Raw genomic sequence first — 25486 nt, forward strand, 5'->3', positions numbered from 1 at the left:
TGATTTTCTCCTATTAAACACATTTTTGTGTGCAGTTTTGACTAATGTACATTTGACTAACGTACATTTGACTAATATTTTGCAAATATTTTTTCCTAATATAATGCATTTTTGTATCTTTTTTCACAAATATTTATTTTCATGTGCACTTTCTCCCAATATATGCATTTTCATAAACATTCCTTGGCTGGAGAAGTGCATCACAAAATTCAGATAAGTGCAAATTTTGAAGGATGGTTGTGTTTTGGTTCTTATTTTGTTTCAGAAAGTGCAAATTTTATAGATTTTGGATTTAAATGTGAACTGAATCAAATTTCTCCTCCATCCCTAGTTGGCCCTTTCCCTCTCACCCACCCACCCAACCTGCCACTGCTACTGCAACACTTTTGAGCCTAGCCACTTAAGCACCTGGATGGCTTGCTGGTCAGGAAGGCAAGGGAGCCTGTTGATGCATACCATTAGCAGCTGTGCCCATCATTACTTTACTTTAACTAGCTTCCCTAAAGTAATGAGAGTGACAGCAAGCTCAGCCAATCAGATGCCAACTTTGGAGCTCATGGGGCCTTTACTACCAGACACAATGTTTCCTAGAGTGCTGCAGATTGTTTGCCTGCTGACACTGACCTATCATCTCCCAGGCATCCTGTGTGTGTGAGAGATTGCAGGGTCCCAGACAGGCCCTAGTGTATTCTGGCCCTAGTATTACCACTGTAAGTTCCACTAATAACAACAGAGATCTCTGCCAAGCAAAGGCGTTTAGGATGAGAGTACAAATACTCTCTCTCTCATGCATGTGTGTGCGCATCCACATGTGCGCACACACACTCACACACTTTCCATAAGTCTTTGTATTGTAGGAACATAAGGAAGAACCTTGAGATTATTATTTACCATTCAACTGCCTTTCCCTGGCCAAAGTCACAGCAATATATGTATGTATATAACAGATCATTATCCACTTGTCCTCAGATAGTGTTGTAAGTGTTTATTATTAATTTTACACTGAAATTAAGCCAAGGAATATGGCATCCCCCATCCCACCCCAGTGAAACTGATGAAGAAAAGAGTGGTCCCAGTGTGTTCAAGTTCGACAAGATTACTCAAAGATGCATCAGAGAACCCTGAGAAGATGAGCACTAGGTCTAATACGGATGTACACTCAGTTTCCTACATAATATCCAATGCAGACTCTGTAACTAAAATGGAATCATGTTAAATTAAGTGCAAAAATAAGTTGATTTAATTAAGCACAGAAAGACTTATTAGATATAATAAATGTTAAAAAGTCAAATGATGTGCAGTTACATTTCAGTTAGCACTGTTCAACAAATGCACTAAATTTATTCCTTTCAATAATGATGTGTTTTGAGCATTTAATTAGATAAATAATATTTAATCACTTCAGCAAATTTGAACTAGAAGAATTTGCTGTCATCAAAGGTGACTCATACTTGCTAATATCTACCTTTAAAGAAAAGATGAAGCCAGGCAACCGCTCTTGTGAAGTGGAAGGTAGTGTGAGGGAGAGGGGAGAGGATGAGCTGAAGAAGTCTGTCTCAGGGCCTCATTACAAATCAAGGTTTACTAAACAAACTATTATTTACAGTAAGGAGTGTGCATGTTTTCCTGGGAAAGAAATTTCACATGTTTGCCACTTTCCTGCACCAGGCACTGTAAGTACATTGTGAGAAAAGGCATTCAATCGATGCGCTATAATTCATCATAATACTGTTTCATTTAATAACTACTTTGCTGAAGTGATTGGCATGATTACAGGAAGATTACTTCAAATTATTCATATCTTATCTTGCATCTAAGATGTCCTAAACTTGCGTGGTAGTTAGCATAATGGGACCCTATTAATTGCTAATGCTGCAAGTCCTTCACAATTTAAATATGCCTTCTGTGAAGAACAACGTATTTTTCAAAATAATTAAAATATAGTGGAAAGGCAACTATATAATATGCCATCATTTCGTTAAGGTGGCTCCATGTATTGTCGAACAAATAAAATGTCAGCAAGAATGAAGGCAGGCCTTTCAAAGGGAATCCAGGCAAACTTTTCACTAAGATGGCTAGTGTGCTCAAAGAGCCCAGTTGGGAACAGAACTATCCACTATATGATAAACACAACTGCTCTGGGTATTGTACTTGCAATAGAACAGTGGGGTAGTCAATTATCTTACCAAACAAACTAGCAAGTATGTTTGATACCCAACAATTGTACATGGGTACAATGGACACATTCTACTCCCCATCTCTATTCAGATAATAATACTTCTACTCATATTATTTTCTGCCTGTCATTCATACTCTTTGTTAAAGTAGTGTTCTTTTTAAAAGGTAGATCCTCACTAGTTGGGCCCTAATGGGGAAGAACACATAGCTCTTCCTAATAATTAAAGGCATATGCTTTTTACATCTCTGTGATATGCAGAGTTTCACTTCAAAAACTGGAATTTTACATCATGTGTTCCTGCATGCTGTTCTACATACACTGTAAAATGCTAAATGCAAAGAGCTGAGGACTTCAAGCCTATAAAGCTTCAAGTTTACTTTATGCCAGCAACACTATCAAAGTTCATCAGCTCAAAATAGGAGAGTGAAAGGCAACCTTGTTCCTCATATTGTGGGCCTAGTCACTGGAAGAACAAGTTCATATGCTCCACTGAAGTGGTTTGTAGAAGCCAAAGTTCCTTGCAGAGGTCACCTGGAGCTCAAGGCTCTCACCATGGACACAATCTGTAAGATCCTCTTCAGACTTTAATTGTGTGGAATCAGAAGCACAATGCATTAAGGCTTCTGAAAGCCACACAATAAATGTGCAAACTGTTTCTTAAAGCAACCTTAGAACCAATGCCCTTAATTTACACTCTCCCTGAGAGCTATGAAAAGCAGATTGTTCTATATCACATCAGTACGTGTCCATTCCCCCCACCCCTTCATTTATGTTTAAAAGCACAACCCTCAGCAGTGTGAGTCTGGTGACTATTCTTCCCAGCACACTTGGGCTACATGCACACTAGTTCCTTGAAAAGCTACGAGTACGTTTTGTCTGGGTGCAGTTTGAAACAAATCTGCACCCAGCTGTACACATCTTTCTTGTTTGATTGGAATATACCCAGCTCCACTGCTGTCGTCAGACCTTTTAGGACCATCCACAGCAAAGTGCTACCAGTGGACACACTTCAGAGTCACAGTGTTTTGTTTGACCAAACAGTTTTGAAGTTGATGTGAAGCTGGAAAAAAGTCCGATCTCAAAAATCACAGGTTTTGAGTAAAAAGTGGCGCAGTTTGACTGGTGTTGTGTGTTTCTGGATTCACAACAGCGGTGGAGATGCACTGAAACCAGCATAACTGGAAATGTGCCCATAGCCTTAGATTCTGGTGTCTACATCTCCCAGAATACTCATCAGCAGGAGAAGGAAAACCTCTAAAAGAAGGAAAGATTATAGCAAGAAGAGAGAAAAGAAAAGGAAGGGATATGAGAAAAACATATCAAAGCAGGAGTGGTGCCTGTTTTGTCTCTCTTGTAAGAAAAAAGCCTTTTACAGAAGTCATCAGCGGCCATCCAGACATGTTCATTTTCTTGTAGCACCCTTTCCTGGCTTATTCTGACATATTTCTATGGGACAGGAGAGTGTTGTCTTTGTGCTTCTCCTCAAAGAGTAAGGAAGGGACATTCCATGTTTCAAATTCTTTTGCCCTGTGTCAATACAAAATCATTCCACCTAGTATGAAGTTTAAATGTCTGCAAACTGAAAAATTAAGTTGTCATTGTACAGGCTGAGGATCTCGAATGTAAAAAGAAAATGTATCACATTGCCTCTCAGACTCTTGCCATTTTTGTCTATATATTAATCATATCTGAACTGTAATGAAAAGACTACATTATAGGATTGTTCAAAAATATTCTCCCCTTTAACTTTTTGGGTCAAAAATAGTGATTTGGGGAAGTAAAAAATACTCCCTCAAAAACAGGTTGAATATGAGAGTTTTATCTTTGTCCATCATAGTCGGTTTCCTCAGTCTAGGTGATTGTTGCTTCTGTGCTATTTGGGGGAAGCTCACGCGCCTCCTCATGCATTTGTCCAATGCATGATGGGTTTGTGGGGTGTACTGCCTAGCCCAACCTGTCACCACTTATGTACACACCTGCCATGCCCCCCCACTAGCTGTACATTTGGCAGACACATGAAGAGGCCGTTCATGTGTATAGATCTATGCATGTGTATAGATCCGCATAAGGAGGATCTTGATTGGCTGAGCATTCCCAATTGCATGAAAGATCTCTCCACACATATATCTGTGTGTGCATGTGTCAATTCTCACTGTGGCTGAATGTGTCCCCTGGCTGCATTGGGGCTGGCAAGCACAGCAAGCATGGCTGTGGCAAGAGCCAGTTGACATAATCTCATGACTCATTTACCATTGAATGCTTGTGAGGGGGTAGGGTAATATGAAGGCACTGACAATTTTGCCATTGCTGAAAATGTTTCCCCAAAGAGCTGAGTACTTTTTAAAATAGTTTTAATACACCCATTTTTAAAAAATAGTTTTAATATACCCAATTACAAAACAAAATTATAGATTTCCTGAACAACAAAAAATTGTTATTTATGGGTTGATTGTTTTAGTGACTCGGACAATGAAGACATACAACCTTTTACATTATAAAAGGATTTATATTTTGCACTTAATGATAGTTTTTTTGTTCAAAAATTGCCACTTGACCACCCCCCTCCCCGATGGAATGATGCTCTGGCACACAACTGCACACATAAGGTTGGACCTAAAGTTGTACAAAGAGAATAGCACTTGCACAGTGTGGCTTTCCCATCCCCTCCTACCCACTGCAGCCACTTATACCCATCCCACCCACCAAACAATATGGGCTGTATGGTACAGGGTACCTCAGTGGGAAGAGGGTATCACAGGAAATCTACTTAACCAAGATGCCTCTGCATAGTTTATGGTGGTTTTCCCCTTCTATTGCTGTCTGTGCTGCACTATAGCCCATGCCCCCTGACCCTTTAGAGAAGCTTTTTGAGACATGCAGGAGGGTAGAGTGGAGAAAGTTGTATTTCATGAGAAGCCTTTTGCTTGCACACTTTGGATCCAATCTATGGAATCATTCATTCAATTTATGGGAATAACTGCAGGACGATTGTATAAACAAAGAACAACAGGAAGTGGTTCATCAAAATTATGTTTATTTCAATGGAGTTCATGTAGACGTTCTACAACTCAGTAGATGATATTCTGAAGGATGATACCAACTTGGATGAACCCTCCCCCAATACACACACGACCAGAAGTTCTGCAAACCCAGTTTCATAAGAACATAATATAAGAAGAGCCCTGCTGGATCAGACCAAGGGCCCATCTATTCAACATCCTGTTTTCACAATGGTCAAGCAGATGCCTATAGGTAGCCCTTACTTCATCTGTGGCAATACACTGAAAAAAGTTATAAATTCATGCCAGCAGATTCCTAATGGCACATGAGCTGCCTGGAAAAATGATGCTTTGACATAAGTTATTGTATCTGATATAAACATAGAAAGACATAGAAAGACCACATTGAAATCTGAGCTTTCAGGTGTAAATGGCATAATGTGACTTTTTGAATATGTTTTATTCAAAGGTATACTTTAAAATGCAGAATCCCACTTTTAACATTGTGGAGCTGAAAACAGAGAAGGTGGGATGGAAACAAACTTTAACAGCATTTTAGCACACAAACAAACCAAACCAAAACCAACAGGTTTGTTCCCAAGCCTGAGCTTTGATGCTAACAGCCAATATCCTTTTGTTTACACTCACATTAGAAATATACAATTTCAGATGCAGGAAATTTATTATATACTGCATCTGTGACACAATGAATTTCACCACTAGCTAATAACCATATAAGCAAACAGTGCAATGGAAATTAATGTGCTAGCTATGGCAGTGATTGTTGACTAAGGGCAACATATTATACAGAGGACACCATGGGAAAATCTCACCCAGACAATACAATTTATCATAGCTATATTATACCACCCAACTTCACAATGTTATGAAGCACTTCAAAACATTGGAATTTTATTGAAAATTCCCTCCAGCTGCTAGGTAAAACTACTCCAATTTGGCTTCTATTGGCTTTAAACACCTAGAGAGGAAAAAAGAAAGAAAAAAACCCCACCTAGCTTGCCACCTAAAATTTGTTAATATAAAATTAACCTAGTTTCTCTTTTCTCCTGTTTTCCATCTGCCAGGAAAACTGTGTTTCATCTAAGAATGGAGACAGCCTTGGGTAAAAGCTGAGTTTTACAATCTCAAACACAGAAGATCAAACATTTTCTGGTCCTTCTCCCCTGCTTCTGTAGGTGCTACCTGAAACCTGCATGGCACCAAAAAGAGCATCATTTTAATGTCTGCTTGCTTGTTCCCCCATGCAATCTTAGGAATGTGACCAGAGGAAGACTGCATAACTTCACACAACTTTTCCCCCTGCCCCACCTTTTCCTTGTTTACCATAGTCTGATGAACAGAAAGCTTGCACTCTATTTAGTGACATTTTAGTTGGCCTAATTAAGGCATTGCCCACATAGGCATTTTAATGAAGACATTTCCTGAACTGCATTACATAAACCATGTCATCACCATGATTTTGATATCTAGGTGTGCCTGGAGTTACCTTTGCCCTTCATTCAGGAAACACACATGGAGGCAGAGGACTGTAGCATTTTGCTCACAGGCTCCACCCCCAGCATGTGCACAATAACTGTAAAGTCTGAAGAGAACCACAAGTGTTTATTTATTATTTATTTATTAAATTTATATCCCACCCTTCCTCCCAGTATAACCAGTGCTGTACCAAAATCTGACCTTCAGTTTTTCAAAGTGTTCCTTATTCTGGGAAATGCTTCTATTCTTTCTCATTTCTCCAGCACTCTGCAACCTCTTGGGCTGCCCGTACTTCCTGGGGGGGGGGAAGTCCCATCGGAGGAGTTACCTTATTATGTCTTCCCCTGAGCATGGGCAGGGTACCCAGGAAGGCAAAATACAGATCACTGGTAAAATGATGTGTAGAATAAAAGAAAGGGCTTGCAGATACCCCTCAGCAATCTCAAAAGTAAGGTAAGTATGACAAATACTTGAAACAGTCCCTGTTCCCATATGAATCTGCTTATGCTTTAAGAGAATCTCCTGAGATCCTTTTCTCCAGGTACCTCTTTGACCAAAGGCACACTGTTTTCCAACAAAGGAAAATATTTTTTCAGCGGTGGTGGTGCTCCACTTATGGAATGTCCTCCCTAAAGAGGCTCACTTGGTGCCTACATTGCAATATTTTTGTGCCAGGAAAAATATTATGATTGACTCTGGCATTTTATTTTTTGTAATGTTAAATCGGTTTGTTTATTTTATCTGGGATTTTTAATCACTACTTGTGTTTTATCACTACTTTTCAGATCTTACATACAATGGGTATAGGCTGGGACCAGAGTCTGGCACTACAGTGTTCCCTATGTGCATTCATAAAATGGATACATAAAGATTGTTTGAAATGAGCTATACCATGCTCACTAAACTGAAACAGCCAATCAGTCAGCTTCTTCCATTGAAATGATGTGCTCACAAGAAACATGTACTAGTCTGAATATCCATAGATTCAGCATCCAGCTGAGAAATTAGAGTTAGTTTGTCATCCAGAAAGCACTGCTAGAAGACACCTAACTTAATGTCTTGTATTAGCTGACTTTTAACCTCTGTTGCAAGAGTCAAGGGCCCTCCCTCAATTCCTCCAAAAATTCCTCCAAACAAACCAGAATCAATGGGAAAGAACAACTTCATGACCCAAGAGCTTATCTTTCCTCAGAAGTCTGCTCAACTTCTATGTATTAGAAGAAATTCAGTGCAAAACAAAACATTTAAAAATCATGTTTTAGCAATGATAAAATTATTTTATATACACATTACAATCTTATTATCCAACTGTGATCTAGTAAGAAAAAATGGACAATTTATTTCAGTCAGACTATAGAAAAATAAATACATATTCCCTGCTCCGAGACAGCTATTTTAATTCCCTGACAATAGGATCAGTGACATTTTTAAAAGAAATAAAATGAATAAAAGCCTTCAAAATGTGCATGTGAAAATTCATTCCAGGTTTGTTATATTTGTTACTTTGATGTGCACTTCAGAGAGTGCCTTCATAATGTATTTTGCACATTGCACAAAAATGGGACTTTTTGGGATAGTATTCTACACAATTTAAAGGCTGCTTTAAACAACAACAACACAGCTTTTGTTTAAATTTATGCCACTCTATAGAGAGTAACTAATTAAAACAAATTTAAAATTCATTAAGGGAAATAGATAAAACTTTTTTTAAAAATACCACACACACATCCAAGCTTCTTGTTCGTTTATAGCACAATGATACCACCCCCCTTCTTTACCCTGGTAAAAAGAAAAGCTATGGGCCTAGTTCTGTCATGGCAGTGAGCAGGCAGTTGGATACGGTAATGCATGCCTGAAGCCTTCACCAAGGATGATAAGCCTGCATGAATTTTACGAGTCTCAGTATCAAGGTTGCCCTCGCCCAAGGGATTTAAGAACAAGGGGGGAAAAGAGAGAAGGCAGATGTATGAATAACTGGCATTGTAAATCTTCACCGTGGCAACCTGCAGCTAGAAAAAGTCTGTGATGGGTTCATGACTTGAGAAGAAAGCGACACAGCAGAATGTGAATGGATTTTCTTCAGCTACTTAATACACTGCTTAGACCAGCTTAAGAGTGTGTGTGTGTGCATGCGTGCGCACGCGTGCACATGTGACAGAGAGAGTATGTGTGTGAGTGTGCATCGGGGCGGATGGTATCTGTGGAAATTTGTTAGAAGGAGTTACTCGTGTTTTACGGCTTGCCTGCTTTGAGAGGGGAGGGTTGGGGGAGGAAGACTATTTAATCTTAGATATAAATGACTGGATTTTGCTGTAGGAGGGGAAAAAAGATTGCAGAGGAGGTGTCCTGAATTATGCAAGCACATAACAACAACAAGCAAATCGGACCCTCAACAACACGGCACAAGGTCACATCAGAAGTCACAAGAGTGGGGTGGAGAGTGTAGATTGCTGGAGGTAGAAAACAGATCATGATAAATAGCTTCCTGTTTTGCAAAATCTGGTAGTTAAATAAAATAACATGCATTTAAATTGTCTGTGAACACCTGATTCCCCCCCTCCTTCTCTTGTTCACTCACTCTCAGGTCCTGCTGATGTATGAAAGCAAAGACTGACTCTAATTGCACAATTATAAAACGGAAATGATGCAGATTTGGCAACAAGAGAGAAAGGAGGCAGCTCAATAACATTGTTTAATAACAAGCAAATAAAGCTCAGAGGGGAAAGAGGTGACTATTCCTGCTTTAGACTCATTAAGGAATCTGAAACATATTGTAAAAGAGTGGTATTTAATTATGGAATGGACTGATAATATGGAGCAGGGCCTCACTGAGAGAAATAGACCTCTATGCTCCTAGGAGCTAGCAGCTCCAAACATCAATTACCATGATTATCAACCCGGTGCTTTAAAAATGCACCCGGCTTAGTATTCCATCAGCAACCCATAAACAGGCATAGGCACTGGCACAGGCTAAATTTATGGGCACAGCTAGGGCCAGGTGGGAAAGGCAGTCTCCCATTGGTGACACCTCAGCGAAGGAGTACAGAAGGAAAAAAAGAAAGAAAAATATGTCATCTGCGTTGCTGAAAGAGCAATTTATTACTGAGCATTTGCTGGAGACAGCATTTGTTGCCCTGCTGCCTTTTTTGCCTCTGCTGGCTGTCTGAATGAGAAATGGGAGTATATTAACCATCTTATGGGTTACACAAGATGGCTTGGCATGGTCCCATCAAACTTAGTGGTGCTCAGGCAGGTCAAAGGTCAAGAGAGAGCGTTAGCAGCAGAGATTTAGAACCTGGCACATTCTCTTTAACCTTAACTGCTGGGAATGGAGAGGATCACTTTATTTCTTCAGTCGAGAACTCATTTGCACTGAAAAGACATTACAGGAAGGGTCTTCACAACCTACTCGGAGGAGATAGGGAAATTTATAATGGGGCTGAGAAGTAATATTCCTAGGGAGGTGTGTATGTATCCCAAAATTAATTCAAGAAATTGTTTTGCTTTATAGTGCCTTTACATCAGTAATCTGTTCATAATCCATGGGTCTCTATATCTAAAAGGTGGGGCACCAATATAGAGTAAAATCCATGCAATGCTTCTTAATCAAACATCTCTTTACCTGTTACATGTTTGAGAGAATTCCTTTTTTGGATGTGATTACATGCTGAGCACTAGCAACTATGAAGGTATCCTATATTCCCACAATCTCCTGTCCGTTATGCACAGCTCTCAGTGGGATGGGTTTGCTTGTGTGCACCCTGTTCCCAGTGCCACTGACCTGTTCTTTGAAATGTGCCCCAAACCTCTGTGCTGCAGGGAACATCACATTCATGGGAAAGTCAGGTTCATTTCAGAAAGCTTATTAAGGAGCCTTAGGGTCGCCATAAGTCGAAATCGACTTGAAGGCACATAACAACAACAACAACAAAGGGAAGTTATGACTTATCATTACGGCACTGGTACATTCGAATATATGTGGAAGTATATATATCAAACTGGGTCTCCCAAATGCCAGACACTGGCACCAGTGGTGGCTGGTGTCCATTGGGACTGATAGGACAGAAGGCAGACAGACAACTCATTCTAGTTTTGTCCCCATCTTCCTCCCTACTGAGTTTACAAGGGCAACACTGAGATTAAGGGATCCAGTCAGATGGGGGGCTGGCTAAGGGCAGACTGAGGTTGGTGGAGCAGTGCCCCATTTGCCCTAGTGGACTGGCCTCCAATGAGTGGCATCTTACCTACAGTTATTTTTCCAGTGCTGTGTTTCTGCCATATGCATTACAGACTGAACTGTGTTCCTCAAGGATGCCACCTGCAATTTGAGCTAGCTTAGCACTCAGTGAGTTGACTTCTGGGGACCACTTTAGCTCTACAAGGCTTGTGAAACTCTAGCATTAAAGCTTGATCTTCAGTCTAAGTATAGGAGAAACAAAGGAAAAATATGAGTTTGATGGAAGGGAGAGGGGTGAGGCTAGAATGGATTGGATTACTAGTGCATGAGGAGTTTAGGAGTCAGATGTAAGAACATAAGAAGAGCCTGCTGGAGCCTGCCAATGGCCCATCTAGTCCAGGATCCAGTTATCACAGTAGCCAACCAGTTTCTCATGGGAAACCCACAAGCAGGACCTGAACGCAAAAGTACTCTCCCCTTCTGTGGTTTCTAGCAAGTGGTATTTGGAAGCATACTGCGTCCAACTGTGGAGGCAGAGCATAGTCATCATGGCTTGTAGCCACTGATAGCTTTTTCCTCTATGAAGTTGCCCAATCATCTTTTAAATCCATCCAAGTTGGTGGCCATCACTGCCTCTTGTGGAAGCAAATTCCACAGGTTAATTTCTTTTGTCTATCCTGAATCTTCCAACATTCAGCTTCATTGGATGTCCACAAGGTCTAGTGTTATGAAAGAGGGAGAAAAGCTTTTGTCTGCCACTTTCTCCATGCCATGCATCACTTTATACACTTCTATCCTGTCTCCTCTTGGATCTGTTTGGATGGCTTTAATGCATGGATGTGAAGCTACTTTTCCAGGGCTGGTTAATATTTGACAGGAGGAATGTGGTTGACACTCTCCTGTGGTTCCATTCCATACCACTCCAGAAAGATTAGAATGACAAGATCATGCAGTGAGGGCAAGGGCAATGTTATCACTCTCACACTTAATATTTTTCCATCTTCAGGGGGAGGAAAGGTTGTTCTCAGATGGTCCCACCATTCTAAAGTTTGTCTGTGGAAAGTGACAGTAGGGGAGTTGTAAAAACAGGATCTAACAGTCATTTAAGCTGGAATCCTAAGGTGATGGAGAAGGACCAAAGGTGAACTACCCATCCAGCAGTTTTCCATTTGTTTTTTAATCAGTTTTTTAAAATTAGGAACAACTGGAAATAAAAAGGAATAAACTATGTCTGCTGCAGTGCTGGCATAATTTGCTCCCTGGTTTAAGGAAGTGTCAGGAGACTGTGGGCATTGGATCTACCCTAGCCCCCCCCCAACTGCCCCATTTTTGGCCCAACATCAGTAAGGCTACAGAAGCTTCCGCAGTGGTGGGAAGTCTGGCAGTGTAAACACAATTTATCATTAAAATTAAAACCCTCAAAAGCTGTATGAATGCTATTGATAATTTATCATCACTAACATATAAATGTCAATAAAGCATACCTGGTAATGAGTGGCTACCAGACTTCCCACAGTCAGGCTGTAAATAAAAAACAAGACAAGATCATCTCCCATTGCTGGTGTGAAAATTTCAACTTCTGTGCACAAGTTACACCCAAAGTTGGGGTGTGTGCTACAGAGAGCCAATGTGCTACAGTGGCTAGAGTGTTGGACCAGGACCTAGGAGACCAGAGTTCAAATCGCCAGTCAGCCATGAAGCTTGCTGGGTGACTTTGGGCCAGTCAGTTTCTCAGTCTAACATACCTCATAAGGTTGTTGTGAGGATAAAACAGAGAGGGACAAGAACCATGTATGCCACCTTGAGCTCCTTGGAGGATGTAATTCATCATCATCATCCTGACAACAGGGAAATTGAGCAAAACAGGCTGGCCCTAGCATTAGCCAGAGTGAGATGATCACCTCAGGCAGTAGATGTTGGGAGGCAGCAACAGCAGTCACCAGCCATTCCTCCTGAGACCACCATCCATTCCCCTCTGTTAGAGGACAGAGCTGTGTGCACCTCATAGCCTATCCTGCACTTCCTAAACTAGCTGGTTTTCCTGAGGTATGGTGTAGGACACTGTCCCATTGCCAGCACTGGAGTAAGTTTCAAGTGCCAGTGCAGTCAGCTTCTGTTTCAGGAATGCTTGGGTGAGGCCAGGTGCCATCTTGTCTTTTGCCTCAGGCAGCAAACCGTCTTGCGCCAGCCTTGTAACAAAAATATGATTTTTTAAATACACACACCCTAACCCCCCCTCCCAAATTATTTCACCCAGCTCAACAAGGAAGTATTTACATTGAAAACATTATACTGTATACTATATTAGTAACCAGAAACCAAACCTTGAGGTTTTCTCAGTTTTTGCCATGACAGATGCTTGTCAGACAAAAAAGCTTTGGGGACTTGTGCTTGTGAGCATTTTGGCTAACATTGTGCCTACTGCACCTCTTAATGTTTCAGATATCTCCTGTGTAATCAGGGAACAGCAGTTACTTATTTATCTCACGTCTTGCTCCTTGATAGCTACCCACTACTGCCGGCATGACCTCTGAAGTACACACATTAATTTTACCTCAGTTTTTCTATAGCATCAATTAATAAAAACTGACTACGTTTTCAACAAACACACATGTACTGATAAATGAGGGTCCTGACTTAATTGCTCTGTAAATTAAGAGCTCACAGTCATGACAACAGAGACTAGTTTTAATATTTAAAAACTCATTAAATTTGTGTACATTCTGCATAATTAAAGGCACACGACCACTTTTAGGAGCTAATTTGAGATTAATTTTGAAATGTATGTTGCAGAAAAACAAGATTTGTTTTTGAAAGTTTTCTAAAAAATATATTTCTCGAACTACTGAGATGCCACTATCTTTATGTTTCCTAAGCATCCATAGGCATTTTTTTTTAAAAAGGGTAGTTGTTAATAATGAACAGTAATGCATTGCAGAAATGTTCTAGTACCCAAGAACTAAAGTACAACTCTTATCATTCAGTCAGGCAAAAATAATGTAAAATGTTGTATGCCTTTCAATATTAATTTCCTTTTCCCCTTTAACATCTAGATTTAGGGGAGGCTAAACTTTTTCAGCCTGCGGGCCACACTGACATTCAGCCACCACTCTGAGGGCTGCATGCCAACAGTTGGTGTGGCCAACACCCACGCTCACATACACCCCACCCATATACTTATCACACTTCCAGCACACATATAGACACACTTGCCAAATACAGCATACAACAATACACACAGGTAGCACACAAACACAACCCACATGCAGGCTCACAGCACACACACAATCTGTCATATACACACCACACACCCACATACATACATGCATTCTCTCTCTCTCACTGTCTGTTGCGGGGAAGCAAGTAATACAGAGGAGTAGTGGCATGCAATAGAGTATCTTGGAAAGATGGCTGACCGCACTACTCAGCAGCAGTACTCCAAACTGCAAGATGTGGAAGTTTCATTTGTTTTCCCTTAACTTCTGCTATCTCCTTTACTTTCTTCTTTCTGCGTAGTCCTTCCTTCACTACTCCCACAGCCCAAGTCTACCTCAACACTTTCATCTCTCACAAATTCCCGTAGGACTCATCTCTCCTTGATTTCCTAAAGCTATTGCTCTGAGATACATTCTGCTAAATTGAGCAATGGAGCACCAAGGGGCCACATGCATCAGGGATGGACAGCCTTTGTTCTGTGAAGAGCCACATCCTCTAGGGATAATCTGTTGGGGACCACATGGCAGCAGTAAGTGGAGCCAGAGATAACAATTGGCAGAGTCAGAGTCAAAATATAAGGCAGGCTCCATCTCTGCTATCTTTTTGGAGCCTTTTGAAGACTTTCCTCTTTCAACAAGCCTTTTAGGTTGAGACCTATCCCAGTCTGCATCTGTGTTAGAATTGCTTAATATGTTTTTTAATAATGTTTTTAACCCTTTTTTAAAAGTTGTTTTTTAAAAATGTTTTTAACGCTGTTTTGTTTTAATGTATTTTAAGATCTGTTTTTATGACGTTTTAAAGTGTTTTTAGCGCTTTGTTGCCACCCTGGGCTCCTGCTGGGAGGAAAGGCGGGATACAAAATAAATGATAAATAAATAAATAAATAAATAAAGTATTCTTGGTTAACTAACCCAGAAAAAAAGACCAGTCTATTTCAATTTTCACTATGGTTACCTCAAATTAGAATGCCAAATTCTATGCATGTTTACTGAAAACTAAGTCCCAGTGGGTTGATGGGATTACTCTCAAATAAGTATTCAGAGAATATTTATTTATTTATTTATTTATTTAGTACAACAGACCAATGTAGCCACTGTACAGGGTTGCTAGTGAAAGTAATTTCTTTCTGACTAGTGTGCTACACCAAGTTATTTTCACATAGCTGAAATAATTTTTTGTCATCAAACCATACAACCAGGAACCAAAGTAAAAAGCAAAAGCATAAATTCATTTTTATCAAATAAAATGCTACAGCTTCCAGTTGTTCTGAAACTATCTACAAGCAGGGGGAAACCACTTTTAAGGAAAAAATATGGAGGAAATAAGGGGCTCTGATGGGAAGAACAATGAGGAAGCTTCAAGAGGTGTTCGGGGTCACATACAATGAGGTTGGAGATAATATACCACCCCCGGACTACAGGTTGCCCACCTGAAGATATAGATGATCAACATTGATATATTGGTTGGATGACTATGTGTTATACTGCCTTGTAATACTCTTTGACTTTTATATTGTGTTTATGTATATGGATATTATTCATGTATATTTTTTTGTAAATTAATTTGACATGATTTTTATTGTATTTTGTGTATTCTAGCTGTAAACTCATTTGAGAGCTTTCATATAGTAAGCAGTCTATAAATGGAACTACAGCAACAACAACAATAATGTTTTTAGTATTTAATTTAGTGCTGAATTGAAAGATCTCTTTTGAAATTTTCTGGCAAAATGCAGGGGTGGTTAGGGGCAAAAGGTTTCATGAAACTGCCCTCTGGCTATGGATGGAAGGATTTGCCAATTTCGGTTCTCTCAGCTTCTCATTTTTCCAGTCTTAAATTCAGTTGTGCAGCAATTTGCAACTTTTTTTAAAAAAATCCTCATAACAATTCTTCAGCCGTTTAGTGTGAATTTCTCCTTCTAAGCACATTTTAATGCAGTTTTGCCTACTGTACACATTTTGGAAGCAATTTCTCTTAATTTATTTTTGAATGGTATTATTTATTTATTTTATTATTCCATTTATATCCCACCTTTCCTCCAAGGACTTCAAGGTGGTGCACATGCTGCTCCTTCTCTCCATTTTATCCTCAAAACAACCCTGTGAGGTAGGTTAAGCTGAGAGATAGTGACTGCCCCAGGGTAACCCAGTGGGGTTCATGCCCAAGTGAGGATTTAAACCTTGGTCTCTCAGGTCCAACATTTTAACCATTACACCGTACTGGCTCTCACAAATATTCATTTTATGCACACTCCCCCCATTCAGTGCCATGTGCATTTGATGGTGCTATATAAATAAATGATAATAATTTGAAAATGATAATTCTATGACTTTTTCTAAACATTGGTTGGTTGGAGAGCTGCTCGCAAAATTTGAATAACTGTGATTTTTGAAGGATGGCTATGTTTCAGTTCTCATATCATTTCAGAAAGTGTGAATTTGATAGAATCGGCTTTAAATGCGAATTGAATTTAATTTCTCTCTCATCATACCTTTGTTTACTGCCACATATTTGATGATCCTGGCAGAGGTGGCAATGGCAACTGAAAGGACCATTACTACCATTCCTTCTTCCCTATATAAGACTTCCATAAAGTGAGGGCAGTAAAACTGGTGGGCTTCATGATGATTGCTTCATCACACATCTTCATCATGAATGCAATAAGACTGAGGACAATGCTTTGATAGGCATTTGATAAAGTTGTGGAGGGCAGAAGTAGGTTAGTACAGACCTAATTTAATTGCATATATGCATTTGTAGTTTCGTTCCAATATTACGGCTCACAGCTGGGAACCGAGAGGGGAGTGGAATGGGTACTGTACTTATAAGACAGCATTTCCTCACCAAACTGATAAGCTGTGATTCTAACTTCTCACATCTAACACCAGTGTTGTTACAGATGTGTGTGTGTGTGTGTGTGTTTTCAAATCCCTGATTGATTTCACAATGGTGATAGGAATAATGTGTTGAACTGTTCTACATCAAGATTGGATGGAAAACAAATGTAAGTGTATAAATAATTAGTAATTTAACTTGATCTTGACCAAATAGTGGAGCAGAAGTTCCAAAGACTTATAAACCACCAGTTGCAAATGTCTTGTTTGCTTCAGTTGATATTTTGTTATGCTCATCTCATCTCTTCCTGGCACCTGTTTCCTCTGTCACCACAAAATATCCCTTTTCAAATCTCATCTGGCAACATGCATTCTTCAAAAGTATATTTGGTCAGTGTGAAAAATGAAAACAGTATGCATCAAATTTTAAATCTATTCAGACGATCTAGTCATATTTTAGCACCCTGACTGACATTGATTTAGGTTCTCTCCCACTGAAATAAATGGAACTTAACTGTTCGATCCTATATATATGTCTACTCACAAGTAAGCCCCATTGAGTTCAGTGGTGCTTACTTCGAGGACAATGGATCCAGGACTGCAGCCTAAATGGCTTTAACTTTGGTTGGATTGTGGACAGTGCTTGAGTCATATTTTGTATTCGAAAGATATACCTGACACATTTTTCAGAAGCCTTGTCAAACTGCTCTACATTGCCTAATCATTCTTTATTGGCATGTTAGCTTAGAGATTTAAACGGCATACCCATATCAAACACAAATGATGATCAACTTGCAGGGGTTTTTTGGGTGGGATGGGGAGGAGCAGAGAAAAATAAAAAGTAGTATTAGAACTACATACAAAAAATGGGGGCTCTATCCAAATGATGTCACACAACTGAGAAGTCATTGTCATGTTCAGTAAATTAGCATGGCCTAACAATGCAGCGGGGGGGGGGGAATCCTTAAGCTGCAATAAAGACTAAATGATTTCAGACTCCCATGATCCTTTGTAGTCATCTTAAACCACTGCCTTAGTGAGCTAAACCTGTAAAGTTTTCTTTTGAGCGGCTGTGAGTTGATTAGATCTATTTCAGCCTAGTAGTGGTAATAGGCTCCTCTCTGTGAAACTGCTTAGCCTCTGCTCCCCTGGCAGCTGGAGAAACTGGAATTAATCAGGTCTGCTGGGGACTTCTTCGGCATCTCCGCAGGCCAGCGACTCTGGAATCATTTACTACAGAATCTTACTGTCAACTCTTTGTCATTTAGGCTTTTGATTACGCTTTCTTTCCACAGGAAAGAAAAAAAAAGGAAATGGGTGACAGATTATCCTAATGCAAAATTTCACTAGTTACTTTTATAGGCATCTATTATCATGCTTTGTACTGTCCTGAGAGAGAGAGAGAGAGAGAGAGAGAGAGAGAGAGAGAGAGAGAGAGAGAGAGAATCTATAGGTGTGCACAAAAGGTTCAAGGGCGAGGGGAGTAGGGAAATAAAGCAATATGTTAAAATTAACATATTGCTTATAATTAAAGTTTATACTTTGTTAACAAGACAAGATGCTAAACATGTTTTATTTTTTCTTCAAAATAGAAATCTGCAGGGTTTTTTTAAAAAAAACCTTGCATACAATTGTTGAAGATGAATTTTCCCCATCAAATGTTCTGCTGATTTATTCACGTTTGTCTTCTTTGTAAGTATCAAAGTGTCCATTAGTGTGATCAGCTGTATTTATTTTCAGAGCCCAGGAGGTGAAAAAGATGGGAAGAGTTGAAAAAAAGTGTCCTTTTTAAACTCACAGGAGAGAGAGCTGAAAGTGTGGCATTTCCTGAGTCACCTATATAGCGGTTTGTTTGTTCTTACCGAATTGTATCAGGAAGACTGGAGGGATGAGCAGGAGCACATCATATGATTCAGGAAATGTGATGGCTACCCATTGCTGGTTTTCCTTTCTGCATATGCAAAAGTGAACTCCTGTCATCTCCCACCCTGAACCTCATGTCAGACACAAAGGGCTCTGTCATATCTGGAGGGATCTGAGGCCAGGTTCATGGGTGGGGCTGGCTAGGAATGAACATACAAACATTTCCAACTTTCTCTGGATTAACTCTAGCACAGCCAAAGCCAGTCCAAATAGACAAGTCTTAACCATGTTATGGAAAGTGGTTAATGCTTAGGCTTGGGTAAATCTTGGAAGAAAGAGAAATTGTAATTGGAGGAAGTGGCATGAAGAGCTTGGAAGTAATTTGTTACAAGTAACACATTACTTGTAATTCATTACTTTTTTGAGGAACAAGTGGGTAATTCCTTTACAATTTTGATTGTAATAGAATTAGGAGTAATTTTATTACTTTTGTGGAGTAATTATAATGTTTCCAGCATTACTTTTGGGCATTACTTTGGGGGAGGGGGAGCAGGGGAAGTCTTCTGCTCCTCTGATTTGTGGATGAAAACCATGTGCCTCAAACTGGGCTTCTGTGCAGCGTCGCTCTTCCTTCATGTTCTGTGGGTGGGTAGGAGGTGACGAGGGAGGAAGTGGAGAGTGAGACGGGGTGAAGTGGAGAAAACAATTGTTTTAAAAAATGGATGGTGATGGAGAAGAATGGAGTGGAGGGAGAAAGGAGCCGGAGGGCAAGAACATGGATAAAGGAGGAGAAAGAGGCAGCAGCAGAATGGAGATAAAGAACTGTGGAGGTGAAAGATGACAACATGTGTGTGTGTGTGTGTGAATTCTGTGTTTGCACTTAGCACACATAGTGGTCTCCACCACCCACTCTGGCTACTGTGCTGCATTTGCAGTATTTAACTGTTTTGCATCTCAGGGGAAAATGTTTGCTTGGGTGAGTGTCCCTTAGTTGGTGGCAGGGCAGGGTCCAGGAGCTGGTTAAGTGAGAGAGATTGTGCTGGCTGGCTGAGTGGGGGGGGGTTGCACTTGGTTTGACATGCAAAGATCTGAGTAGTGGCCTCTGCCTCCCTCCCCACCTCCCTTACCAGTGGAGAGACCACCATTGCTATCTTATGGATAAAAATAATTATTCTACTACCTTTGTATGTGTGTGTTTATTTTTAAAGTTGTTTTAGGCTACTTAGATGTGCAGCAGCCAAGGCCAGCACGTTGTAGGTGTTTTTTTTTTAAAAAGTAACTAAAATGTAATTGTAGTGATTATTTTTGAGAAAAAGCAAAGTAATCAGTTACTTTCAGAACAATTGTAATTGTAACAGTAATTACTACTTTTTTGGGCCATGTAATTGTAACTGTAAAATTACTTTTTAAAAGTAATCTTCCAAGCTCCGGTGGCATGCCCTAGTTTTTCTGAACCTGGTTTAAATATAGTATAATTATAAGATAGGGATGGGTGAGAATGTCAATTCAGTTTGCATTTCAAGCAGAATTTATCAAATTTGCACTTTCCGAAACAATATGAGAACCGAAACACAACTATCCTTTGAAATTCGCATTTATTAGGATTTTGGGATGCAGTTTGCCAACTAAACAATATCTACAAAAATGCATATACTAGGGGAAAGTGTGCATAAAAATGTACATATGAGTGAAAATAACATGCAAAAAGGCATGAAATGATGAGAAATGGCTTGCAAAAATGTGTACCGTTGTGAAAACTGCCTACAGAAATGTGTTTATATGGAGAAATTCACACTAAAATGGTAGAGAATTTTCATGAGGATTTTTGTTGCAGAAATGTAGAGGACTGAATTTAACTTTAGAGAACGTGAGAAACTGAAAGAACTGAAACTGACAAATCTTTCTGTCCCTATTAGAGGAAATCCTTCACTTGACCTCAGAGTAGAGATTGGGAAGAAATTTGATTTGGTTTGCATTTAAAACCAAATATTTCAAATTTGCATTTTCTGAACTATTATGAGAACCAAAACATAACCATCTTCAGAATTCCTACTTATCCAAATTTTGCAATGCAGTTCTCCAACCAATGTTTACAAAAATCCATACATTGGGGAAAATGTGCATAAAATGAATATATTAGTGAAAATAACACAAAAAATGCATTATATTAGGAGTAATTGCTTGCAAGTATGTGTACATTAGTCAAAACTGCATATAAAAGTGTACTTAGTAGGATAAATTCATACTAAATGTTGAACAATTTTTAAGTGGAGTTTTTAAAAACAAAACAAAAACAAATTGCAAATTAGTACAGAACTGAATTTAAGATTAGAAAATGATAAAACAGAGAGGACTAAAATAGACAGATTTTTTCCATCCCTGCCTCAGGATCAAAAAGGAGCAAGGCACCTCTAAAGTAAGAGTAGCCAATATGATGCTCTCCAGATGTTGGACTCAAACTGCCTTCAGCCCCAGCCAGCATGGCAAATGGTCAGGGATGATGGGAGTTGTAGTCCAGAACTTCTGGAGGCTACCACATTGGCTACCCTTGCTCTAAGGCAGCCTTTCCCAACCAGTGTGCCTCCAGATGTTGTTGGACCACAAGTCCCATCTTTCCTGACCATTGGCAATGCTCGCTGAGGCTGATGGGAGTTGTGGTCCAACAACATCTGGAGGCACACTGGTTGGGAAAGGCTGCTCTAAGGTACCAAGTTCAGATAGAACTTTGCAATTCAATACCAGCACCTTCAATAGTACCTGCAGGATAATAGGCAGTCAGTATAGATGCTGGTGTACTGGTGTAGCAGGCTCTTGGCAACCTAAACATTTTAGAAAGGTAGGATGCTATGTTCTGTACTAACTGTAGCTTCTGAATAGATTCCTGGGAGGGGGAAATTAAAGTATACTGTAATAATCTAACTTTGGATGGGATATTCACACAGCTCTTAAGAGAGGCCCATACTGATTTTCTTTTAGTACAGAGAAACAATGTGCTACAGCTCATGCTGGTATGCACACTAGTCCACACACTTGACAGTTAATACCAGAGGTTGAAAAAGATACTTTTTTGAACTACAACTCCCACCAGCGCAATCCAGTGGGCATGCTGGCTGAGGCTGATGGGATTTGTAGTTTAAAAAAGTAACTTTTCAAGCTCTGGTTAATACTGAAGCAAGTACCATGTGGCCTGCATTGCAAATATGGTAGCATTCCATGGTCAATAGAACATTCCTGAAGATTTGCAACCTGGCTTGGCGCCAGTGGGTGGCCAGGTTAGGTAGTAGCCAAAGGCCCTGTGGCTGAGAGGAGCCCCTGCTGCTGGGGCTGTGTGGGTGTAGCTCCCTCTCCATAATCCACACTGACTGGTGCAGACTGTGGAGAGGGAGCTACCCTTTCAGACAACACCTCCTGCTGCCAGCACATGCTGGCTGTGCCACTTCCCTCATTGCTGCATCAGCCACATGCTTGCCATCACCCAATATGGCGGCGGGAGCATCAACATATCCCTGCTGCCATCTTGGGTGATGGCAGGTGTGCACACGCAGCATGCTTACACACTGATGTGGCCAGGCCTATTTAAGCTCCCGGTGGTGGTAGTGCCACCATGTCACTTGCCGCCACCTTCGAGGGCCCACTGCTTTCTGGTGCCGGCCCTGTTTGCAACATTACAATGCAAACAGGAGATACAACAGATGCAGCAGACTGTAAATTAAACAATAGAAGTGAGAGTAATAAATAAGTAACCTTGTTTAAAAGTATATTAAACAAGAACAGAATATTAGATGCCAGAGATCAGTAGCAAATGGCATGGCAGGATGGAGATGCTTACCTGACCTCCCAGCAAGTAAGTCCCTCCACCACTTACTGGGAGGAAGAAGGGGAGGGGGAGGTAGGGAGGGGGCAGGGGGCAAATGCACCTTCCCTCCCTCTTCCAGTAAACAGCAGCAACTCACCTGCCAGGTCAGGTAAGCATCTCCATGCCCCACCACACCAGAGATGCCTAAGTCCAAATTTGAATCTGTGGGTCACTTTTGGTTATGTTTGTCCCCATTTTTCTTTACCTGGTATATATAGTATACCCACACATGTAAGTTATATGTGACAAAAAGTATGTCCCTACACTGGAAAGTTATTTGCTTCCTGAACAGATAAATTAGACAGAATCAGAGGTGGCACTATCCTGACGTGAGAAGTGAGTTAAGGTGGCTTCCTCAGGCAGTGGATTTTGGGAACAGATTTTAAGGGTGGCAGTATGGGAAGTCTCTTGATCAGTCATCATTGCTTATTTTGAGCATTCCCCCTATGGAATCTTATCATTTATCAGATGGGCAGGTCTCTCATCGGGCAACATTGATATTTTTTGTTTATGGGGAAATGGATTCCCAGGGACTGTAAGAGACCTTCCACCAATGGGTGGTATTTCCATTAGGTGAAAGCAATGGGTCATGTCTGAGTATGACTTAGCTAGCTATCACCCAGTGCCTGTTGCTTTCTTGTGCAATTTTTTATTCAAACTGTATTCTAAGAGTGGCTTTGCAGACAATAATAGCAACTCATATACATGTTGATTGTTTTTTATTGATTATTTTACATAACCAGAGACATTGGGGAAATAAAAGACAAGCATCACTGCTAACATGTAAAAAAGAGGGCAGTGAAAAAGAGTGACCCTTTAAAACTCTGTTCCTACTGGGTGGTAGGTGGTGGAGGTGGTAGTGGAGGGAGGCACAAATCAATCATTCAAAAAAGAAATAATTTAAGGCCTTAGGTTAAACTCTATGACCTGTTTAATGTCATAATTGGCTACTGCCAAAATCGTCAAACTGAATGAAGCTCTTAACTAAAATGTCATAAACTCCTCAACATAAGGATTTATATAATGCAGGTATCTGGCCAGTCGCTATGACAAGCCTTTCACAGGATGTATTTGTTATGTTGTATTTGACTTTTGCTAAAAAGAAGGGGGGGAGAAATAACTGCAAATGTCTATGTTCTGGAGTATTTCAAAACTTTAAGAACCAATTCTGATATGTTCATTATATGTTCAGTATATATGTCACACATGCAAGATAAACAACCATTTTTTAAAATAAAAATCAGATTTAAATGTTTTTTTAAAGTGGGAAAGCTATGTGTTTACGATGAATGAATGTGGCTAATGTTAAATTTAAGCAGGGGGTGCTGAACAAGGATGTCAATGGAACATTTCACAATCAAGGCATACTCCTTTTTGTCCTGCTGCCATTCAGGGATTGTAATGTTTACTCCTTAATAATTGCTTACAGTAATGGGTCTAAAACACTCTATATACAGAATGCTGTAGTAGCACACCTTGAGGGTCACTTATTGAGAAAGTAGGGCAGAGCTGCTTAGATGTATTGAAGAATGTGTGAGTTTCAGTTCACCTCTTGGAGAGGAATATATGAATTGTGATTGGATGAGCTGCATCATCCTATGTAGGTTTGCCCTGTTCTTCCAGCTAGCTTTCTAAATTCCTTCCAACCCCCCAACCCCCCAATCCTTTGGGTAGGTCCCAGTGCTGGAGAATGTTTTAGGAGAGTGTTAGGAGAAAGGCATGCATGGTTGAAAGGCATGATTAGGAGAGTGTTAGAAGATAGTCCCTGGCCTTTACAATGTCGTATGAGGGCCCATGGGAGTCCTATCTTTCCTCCAACATTTCTGCCCTCACTTCCTAAGCCATTTGACTAGATTTTTTGCACTAGTCACTTCTCCAGCACTAGTGGTAGTCGTTCCATTGGCAGTAGTGGCTGCCTCTTAGTACAGAAAAAGCATGAAGTGTTATCATGTGCCAATGCTGGGAGGAATGCTTTGGGGCAGTTGAGCAGTTTAGCATAGGTTTTGGTTCTAAACATCTCTAAACAACCTGCGACCAACGCCCAGTTTTGGGCTAGTTTTCGGAAAGAAAGCCGTGGCACAGATCTGATGGTCTTTTTAGAATGGGCCCATATGTCTTCAATGAAGGGAATACTTGGAGGTTCTAATTTCTGTATGTGGTATAGTGCCAAAAAGCAAGTAAGCAGAGGATCTGAAATAGGATAAATGCTATTAGTCCACTCTGCAACAATTTTTGTAGCAGTTCAACTGCAACTGCCTCACTTAAAAGGATGTTGTGTGATATCAATATGTCAACTTACATTTACAACCTATCATTCTAACTTTTGCCTTGATTTATATCAGTGTTCTTCCTTGGGTCCCCAGATGTTGTTGGACTATAACTCCCATAATCCTTTTAGCCAATGATCAGGGATGATGGGAGCTGTAGTCCAACAACATCTGGGAACTCAAGGATGAAGAACACTGATCTATCTCCTTTGGAAGTGCCACAACAATCTTTACCACAGTAGCAAGACAATACCTATAGAGTGTTTTGTTGTACCCCTCTGCACACTCTGATTTTATTAATCACACAATCTAATCCTAGGCATGTTAACTTGGAAGTAAAACCTACTGTATTTAATGGACCTTACACCCAGATAAGTGTATGCACAATCTCCTGTGAATGAACCTGTTGCATGATACATGCATATGATGTGAATATCTGTATGGTTTAAGGGATTTTAATATGGATCAAATATATTTTCAGTATAGTTTTTATGGCAGAAATGTTTTTAGATTACAAACTGCCAAGAGGCAGCACAGAAATTAATAATAAATAAATAAGCCATAGTAAGATAAAATGCAATGCATATTGTTTGTATTT

The sequence above is a fragment of the Rhineura floridana genome, chromosome 5 (assembly GCF_030035675.1).
Source record: "Rhineura floridana isolate rRhiFlo1 chromosome 5, rRhiFlo1.hap2, whole genome shotgun sequence".
In the NCBI taxonomy this organism is placed as follows: domain Eukaryota; kingdom Metazoa; phylum Chordata; class Lepidosauria; order Squamata; family Rhineuridae; genus Rhineura; species Rhineura floridana.